Below are 9,417 nucleotides of genomic sequence, written 5' to 3'. Positions count from 1 at the left end.
ATAGGAAATGGCCTAGAGATGTTTATGAAGTTAATGGAAGTGAGTTTTGGCCGTGGGTGGCAGTGGAAGCGAAAAAAGAGCAAATCGGAGTTGAGCTCGTGGGAGTTGCTCCGATAATGGATCGGGGCCTAAAATGGGTGGGTTAGGATGGCAAGAGATAGGGGATGAAGTGGTGAAAAGATGGTGGCCGGAGGTGGAGCGACGGCACCGGAAAAGGCCAAAAACCTCACGGCTTAGATGGGCTCTAGGTGGTTAACGATGGCACAGGAGGGGCTTATTTTTGGTGGGGAGGTGCGCCGGCAGGAGGGGAGTCGACCAGTGGGGGCGATGTCAGCCACGTCGGCCGGATGGCGGTGGTGGCTGAAGCAAAGGAAAGGAAAGGAAAGGAAAAAGAAGAAGAAAAGAAAAGGGAGAGAAGAGCAGCGTGCGGGAGGAAAGGAAAGGAAGAAGAAGAAAAGAAAGAAAGAAGAAAAGAAAGAAAAAAGGAAAGAAAAAAGGAAAAAGGGAAAAAATAGAAAAAGAGAAAAGAAAAGATGGAGAAAGAAAATGAGGTCCAGTCCTCACCTCTAGAGTCCAAAAACTGATCCAACAAAAACAATTTTAAAAATCATAAAACGACTAAAATAAATTAAACACCACATCAAACTAAAATAAAACCAATTAAAATATAATAATTTAAAATAAAATAACTAATATATTAATTAAATTAAAAAACTCCTTCAATGAAAATACATGTAAAAACAGGGTATCACATGCTATGTTGCTAAAATATTGAGGTAGTTTGTGCTACATATTTTCCTATGATTCAAAAATAGTATTTTTGCTAATTAACGTGATTAGTCATAAGTGATGTTAGTTGATCTTTTGATATATATATATATATATATGTTGATGCCATGTGTATTGTGTTGAGATTTAGTTTAGAGGTTTTGCTTGGTTCATTGAAATTTTTGTAACTTGCTTTTGAAAGGTATTAAGCGAGTAAAGTATAAGCTTAAGTGTTTAAAGGTTTTAAAGTTACTTAATGGGTTATTCTTGCTATTCTCTATGTTATACTTAATTAAATAATGCATGTTAACTAGGCTATTTATTATGCTTATGTTCCTAGATTTCCAGCCTAAGTTGGTATTAGAAGTGAATGGTTAGTTGTGCAAAAGTGCTAGTGTGTAAGCTGTCCAATAAGCAGAAAAGTTTTATAAATGCCCTATGTTGATACCTAAATCTGTCCTTGGCTTTGCTCTTTCTCAATTTATTTCCTACCAACCCAAAAGCCCATTTACATGTAATGTAGCCCTTCTAATAAGGGACACAACTAACTATTTTAAAAAGGGGCACAATTCTTAGAATTTATTTAGCCTATTCGAGATGCCTAGATTTATTTTAAAGCCTTACTAATCATTTTTCGAATTTGATCCTTTACTTCCATTACAAAGTAAGCCTAAATCAACTAAATCTTGTTAAGCCCATGAGTTTTCAACTACCTTTTCATATAAAATACCCAAGTGGCCCTTTTATGGACAGCTAGCATGCTTTAGTATTAATTATGTTACTCTTGTAAGGGTTAGAGAGAGGTTAGTTACTTGAGGTAACGCTAAGGGTAGAATGGGACGTTAGATTTATAATATTTTGGCTTTCTCGTTTAAAGGGAGGCCTAAAGGATGTTGAATGAGTACTAACACATTTATTATTTATTGGAATAGGACCTATTGACGTTGGAGGTATGGAGGCATATTGAGGTAAGTAGCTATGACTATGCATCTTACACAAAGTTCTCTTATGAAAGAATATCTCTCTCTTTTCAAAGGTTCTTCTAAAGAAAGAATAAATGTATATATTATGTACAAGCCTTTCTTGGTAGCCCTTGTTAAGCACCCTATTGATTATAATTGTTTGTATGTGTATAAGGTATTGCATGCACATAGATTCTAAATCATGAGATTTTCATACAAGCTCTCTCAAATAACTAATGTCTTACTTATACATAACATGACATGAAATGCTCTTTTTCATAAATAAATGCATACGCACTAGACTAAGAAAAGATAACGAAATTGTTTGATTGCAAAGAAAAGAAAGAAATGAAAAGAACGTTAAGGTATGAAAATAGATAACAGCATGAAATATGATGTTTAAGCTTATTCTTTTAAACGGCGTTTTTTTTTTCATGAATGAACTGGTAAATGAAAAGGATTGAGTGAAAGAAAGAAATGATTGAAAGGAAATGAATCTTTTAATGTATAAAACTATGTAATGGCCATAACTGATAAATGAATGATGGTACCAAAGAACTGGGAAAATTGCAATGCTAAGTAAGTAGTACTGGTCGTGCACCCAGTGCTGTCCCCTTGACGAAAGGATTCCCAACCTGTGGCCAAAGGTGGAATTAGATCCAAAAAACCGCTAACCCCAACACACGGGGCGTAATAGTGTATACCAGCCAAAATGAAAGTGAAACATGAATGTAATGTTATGCCTGAAAGTATTGATTAAATGTTATGCATGAAAGTATTGTTTAAATGTTATGCATGAAAGTATTGTTTAAATGTTTATGAATGAAAGTGTGACTTATTTCTTAATATGTTTATGCATGAAAGCATTGTCAAATTCTCAAAATTTTTATGTATGCATGTTTTCAAAAGAAAAAGAATAGATTATTAGTACGTTAACAGCATGATGTACTGCTTACTGAGTATTAGACTCACTTTATGTTTATGTTTTAAACGTCTAAGTAATGACGAAGAGGCTGGGAGCAGGGCATTACTGCATAGAGAGAGGCAAGCACTTAGTGTCTTCCCTGTTGGTTTGACCTTACATGATGATTGGTTATGTTTATGGATGTTGTTTTTATGTTGGGATGGGTCCCTTGTCAGGATGTTTCGTCGGGTTTGACTTTAAACCATGTATCTTTTGATATGGTGTAACCGTTATGGTGAGTTGATGGTAAACCCTTATACATTGACTTAATGCCTTTTTGTATGTATAGTAGAGATGGAGTCATTTCTTAACTAGAATAGTTAGGTTTTTATGAAAGTATGATGGACTCTGAAAGTCTCTTATGGGTGAATGTTTGAATAGAATGTCTATCAGGTGTTCCTTTATTAAATTAAAAATTTAGAGTACACGTGTGTCATGTTTATGCTGATCACATATTACTAGAAAAAAATAATAAAAATAAGGAGAAAGAAAGAAAAGGAAGAGAGACAGGTAGGTACGTAGCAATTCCACCCTTCCCAGGACGGGGTTGTTACAAGTAGTTTTCCAAAGTCTAGTCAAATTCAAACCCCTCCAAATCACTCACGAGACCTCCCTCCCTCTCATCTATAAAACCTCCCCTGAGATTCTCAGAATAAACACAAAAAAAAAAACCTGAAAAGAAAACTCATTCTCATAAGCCCCTCATCACAAATAGCACCATCGCAGCCATCACTCCCCCAACCAAGCAGCCATCATGTCGGATCACCTCCCAGCCACCACAGAAAGTGCCAACCAGCCCAATCCTGAAAAACCCATAGATTTTCAGTAAGCCCATGCCAAAATCTTCCCTCTCCCTCCACTGCTTTCGTATTGACAACTTTTCTCTCTAACTCTCTCACTCTCTCTTGGGTCACACCACCATTCCAAGGAGCCCATTGGCGTCTCCTATCACTCCTAGCCACCCCTGAGATGCCATCGAACTTGAACCACCTCCACCATCATAGTGGGTCTCCTTCTTCTCTCGGTCAGTTTGTCACAAGCCACTCTTGTACGCTACCTTATTTCTTTTATTTGCTTTACTTCAGACTTTCCCAAAGCCCCTCAAATAAACTCTGATATTATCATTATGCCCCTTTAAGCCCCTGAATGTATACCCTCGTAATCACCTTTTGAAGAACCTTTGGTTAAAATTACATTTTTGCCATTAAGTGCCCATGCCATGTTCATGTTTCTATATGTGGGCTGGCCCCTCACTTGAGCCTTGGGCCTTCTTATTTTTTTAAAGGATTTTAAGCATACTTTAAAGTATATTTTTAAAGTATTCTTTTTATATTCTTAGCCTATTAGTTTAGTTAATATTACAATTGACCTTTAACTAGATTTTTATAAAACTATTAAGTTATATGTTTATGCAGAATATTAAGTAATATGATATGAGTTTTGAATCTTTGTACTATTGAATATGAATAGTAATATGATATGAATATAATATTATGTAATCTTTGTATAATTGAATATTTATTAAATTAGCTCTTTAGTATTATTTTAAATATTTAGAATGCTACGACACGTTTTTCTAGTAGTAATGATTAGTGTCTCGTATAGGCCACGAGCTATGACGTAGGAACTAGGAAGCAGCACTAAGAGGTAATTAGTATGATCATATAATTGCATGTGTGTTGTAAATGTTCTAATGGTATATGAAAATATGATGTCTATCTACGCTATGCTACAAGCTAATTCAAGGTTAGATTCCTTTCCCAATCTTTGATGAATTATGACATTATTCTTATATGAATGAATTTATTATTTGATGGAGTGAATATTACTAAAATCACATGGAAGCCATGAAATGTACATGTAGTGATTTAAGTCAAGTATGGCATGTAATAAAATAGCCAGATTATGTATGCCATGTTCATGTAGTGATTAAATTATATATGCTATGTAATGTCATGAAGTATTTATATCAAGTATGTCATGTAAAGTTCATATAAAACTCAGATCATGTTTGCCATGGAATGTTTATGTCCAAATCACATCATGCCATGTCATGATATGTTATGCTATGTACAAGTATATGCCATGCTAGAAATATTCATGAAGTCCAACAAACTTCTAATGCAATAAGAAAGATAAGATGTTAGGGTCACATGGACCTAAACATGTTCGCCAAAGCTTATGATAAGGGTGACAAGGACTTAAGCATGCTCATCACAACTTATGATAAGAGGAGCTACATACCTAAGTCTAGTTCACCATATGCTAAGTGAAACACGGACATGTTAAGCGTAGTGCTATAGGTCTATGTTTCACTCCATGATATGTTGAAGGGTGACACAGATCTAAGTGTGTTCACCACAAGTTATGATAGGAGGTTCCAGGGACCTAAGCGTGGTTCACCGTATGTTAAATGAAACACGGACCTAAGCGTCTTTCACTCCATGCTATGTTAAGGGGTGACACAGACCTAAGTGTGGTTTACCATATGTTAGGTGAAACACAGACTCAAGCTTGTGTCACCCCATGTTATGAGAATATATGTGGTGCCACGGACTCAAGTGTGAGCCACCACATGATAAGTGAAAGAAAAGATAACAAGTCATGTATGATTGTTAAAAAATGCAAGAAGTCAGTCATTTATGCATTTATGTTACATGTTTGCCATGATTGTGTATGATTCCCCTCATGTTAATGAATAATAGATATGCTATGTGAATTCTGTGATGATATATGTATGAATTAAATTAAGTTATGTTTACTGTAAGATTGTGAATCTATGATGATGTATGTATGTTATGAAGAGTCTTTCAAAAATTAAGTCTATGGTAAGCTAAGTTATATTTAACGATATGATGTGCTATTTATTGTGTATTCGACTCATTTTTGTTTGTTTCTTTGTTTCCTCCTATGTTTAACTGTCACAGATGATGATTGTGAGAACGTAGAGCTAGAGGGCTAGGAGTAGATCTAGTGCAAGGACATTGTTTTCTTTTATGTTATTTGAATAAAAAGTCACACATAGGTTTAATTTATGTTTTTACTTTATGTTTTTAGTTTCATGTTTCATAAACAATTATGTTAGTTTTAGTTTGATGTTTTCAATAAATGAGGTATTTCAGGATATCTATCTCTTTAGCGGGCATTTGCTATGAATGTTAGTAATATCTCTACCTACGGAAGGGTTGTTACACTCTTTGAGTGATGGAGTGTTAGCCAAAACCTGGGGCAAAACTAGTCCATAGTTTTCTGCCAGCAGCTGCTGTGCGAGAGGGAGGCATCAGTGTCTCTTGGCCTTCCCATCAAACATTGTTTGAGTCTACATTGAACAATGATGGGATTGCTGTGGTAGGGGGGAAACTTCCACCATAAGCCTTGCCTTGGTGACTCAATTTTGTGGGCCCTAACCGAATGGGTTTTAATGGGGTTTGATTTTTCTATCAAACCTAAATCTAATTTTTCTTGGCCCAATAAATTACCAAGGTTTAACAGAATAATTAAGGATGTAATAACATGAATTTGAGTGGCTAATAGTATATGGAAGTGATTTAATCAAGTGATTAAAAACTAAGCTAAAACCAGGTTATTTAGGGTTTGGAGGCAAACTTTAGAGTTTGGGGAAACCATTTGGGGTTTCTATTTTCTCTAAGCTTTTGGAGTTTCAATTGGATTCCAAGTGTTTAGGGTTTCTCTAAGGTTGAAACCCTCTTTGTTTGACACAAATTGGATAGTTGCATGGAATAGGGTTTTGCTTAGGTGGCATGATTACACAACTTCATTTCCTTCACATTTTTCATCTCATGGTTCCTCTTGATGCCAAGTGTCCAAATAAAACTTCTCTAACCTAACACCGAGCCTACTACTCACTCTGAAAAAAAAGTGAAAATAACTTTGCACTTTAAAATCATAAATATTCATACGAAACTAGGAGCATACTTCGTTTTACGAAGTTCAACTCCTAAGTGCCTCAAAGAATTCAAAATGCATTTTTGAACAAGCGTTATTCCAGAAATCGAAAATGCTTTTATTGTCCCATAAAATCCTACATACTCCTTTGAGACTAATGACACATACCATTTCTCATTCTCACTCTTCCAAGTACTTCAAATAAATAAAATCGTATTTATGGCACCATAGTGAGTAGCAAAACTGACTATGCTAACAGACTAAAACCTACACGATTAGGTCAATTCATGAAAACTTTTGGGCTTTCATGAGATTCCTCACTACAACAAATTTAATTTTTAGGGAAGAAATTTGTTAGGGATGAAATTTATTTCGTCTTTAAAAGTACTTTTTAGAGACAAAACTTAAATTTTGTCTCAAAACATGGAAAACCTTATAAATCCAATGGATACATATTAATCCAAACTGAAGATTCTGGGACAAATTAGATCGTCTCCAAAAGTCTAAATCATTTAAACTAATAAAATTTAATTCGAACAGATAATTAATTTATTCAAATGCAATATAATATGTTCGAATGGTTATTACCTTGTTCGAGTGGGATTATTTAATTGTAATAATATATTGTTAAACAGGTCTAAAATATTAAAGTAATACATATTTTTTCTATTAATTTTTTATCATTTTCAAAGTAAATAAGAATGTCTATATATTATATATTATGATTTACAATGGATTAAAATATTTACAAATTCATAAATTAATTTTATGTAATTAATTTAAAAATATTTTAGTTAAATAAATATTACTTTAAAGATAGTGTTATTTTTTTATTATCTTGAACATTAAGTATAATGAAAAGAAAACATAATTAACAATGAAGAGGCTAGCAAACACTAAAAATAAAAATATACATTAATTACATCCCAAAAGAAGTTAGACGTTCTATACAACATAAAAAAAAAAGTAAAATAATAACTAACAATATCTATTTGTTAAGTAAATCAAAATCCTCTTGTAAATTATATAAGCGTCCATTCCTTAAGCTTCTCCATGATGGGCTCAGTGAAGTCCTGCTTCATAATTTGGTAGTGCTCTGCCAATAGAGCTCGTACCTCACCCAAAGTAGCCCCAACAGGCTATCTCTCAACACTGGTAGTAGCAGTAGAAGCTGGATCAGTAGGCGGAGGCAAATCTTGTACTGCATGAGTTTTCGGCAAGTGACCCTTGCTCTTGCTAAATGTGATCTTGTTAACGGGCCCCATCTGTGGTGACCTCCGCTCACTCAAAGTCACTGTCACCCCCGATTGGAGTAGGAGGTTAGATATCAGGAGTGCAAATGGTGGACTACCTCCACCCGAATAACGTGACTCTGTTCAAATGCAGAGGAAGAAATACAATGCCAAATCAATCAGCTCCCCATGGGTTATCCGTAACAAAAATTTGTCCCACTCGACCCCAAAATTAGTCTTGTGTTTTTTTGAATCAATGTTATACCTGACAATCAAATTAAGCATTCTGAAAAATGCAATATAGTCAGCTTGTTGGATCACTTTACTGCCATCATATGGAGGAGCCAAAGTATCTCGCACTAGCTCACGAACCTGATTGTCTATGAGACTATCATCAAGTACCTCATCGCGGCTCTCACTATCATCCGAGCGAGCATCCAATTGAGTGGTCTCTACACCCGACGCTGGTGATGAGGATACGGCTAGTGTGTCCTCATCAAATGATGCAGTCGTTGCTCTCGATGCTGCCGCTGCTACTGCAGGATATGCACCAGTCTCCCGCTATAGATCGAGAAACTCAGCAATAGTGGGAGAGAAGATAATACTCACTTCCCAAACTACTAAGTTGTAGCACAGAACCTCACCAGTCTGCTCTCCCATGGCACGGTAAAACTCATCGACCATCTCATCTCAGGATATGCTGTGCCCCTCTACTGACAAATTGTTGTCCATCCACGATCAATGATGATGTCATGTACGCTCCGTTCCTCCCAAGTAACATCACGGAAGTCATCCAAAATGATCTCCCACTCAACTAGTTTAGGCCTCACAGCCTGTTGAGAAGGAGTTGCTCTACTACTTTGGCCTGTCTAGGGTCGGGAATGTTTTCTTCTACTGCTGCTTGCCATTAGTATACTATTGATCCACAAAATAATTATGTAATCTAATTAAAGTGAAGAAGTTTGATGTTAAAAATGATGTTTGGCAACTGCTTATTCGAATGGATTCCAATCCTTTCGAATAAGCACTAGCAAACATCATCTTTAGTTCGAATGACCTTAAATTCCATTCCAATGACCTTAAATTTCATTCGAACGAAACTGAGCCAAACAGACATGATTGAGTCGACTCAGTTCCAAATTTAAAAATCAAGAATTCTTGATAATCCTTGGTTTTAATCGGTAGAAATGATTTAGGAGTGAAACCCCATCATTTCTACCGATTACTTTTATGTCATTTGGCCCCAAAACAATAAAATGGAGTCGAGTTGATTCAAAATCCGACCCCCTCAAAACCTACATTTAGTTTCAATAAAAAACAAACCAATGGACAAGATGAGGACTTATACCTCTTGTTCTTGGAGATTTGAGGACTTGGTCGGAGTTGGTGGCGGCTTTGTAGTTGCAAACGGTGGAGGAGACGATCCTTTAGTTCGAATGAGAGAGCACGAAATGAACGGAGAGGAAACTGTATCACGACTTATATAACGTCATTTCATTCAAACGGAAAGGGTATAAGTTCGAACGGTGAGGGTGTTCGTTCGAATGAAATATATAATAATGAGAAAATAATATATATAAGTACA

This window comes from Carya illinoinensis, chromosome 14, assembly GCF_018687715.1.
Source record: "Carya illinoinensis cultivar Pawnee chromosome 14, C.illinoinensisPawnee_v1, whole genome shotgun sequence".
Classification (NCBI taxonomy): Eukaryota; Viridiplantae; Streptophyta; class Magnoliopsida; order Fagales; family Juglandaceae; genus Carya; species Carya illinoinensis.
Note: the sequence above shows the minus strand (reverse complement) of the source record.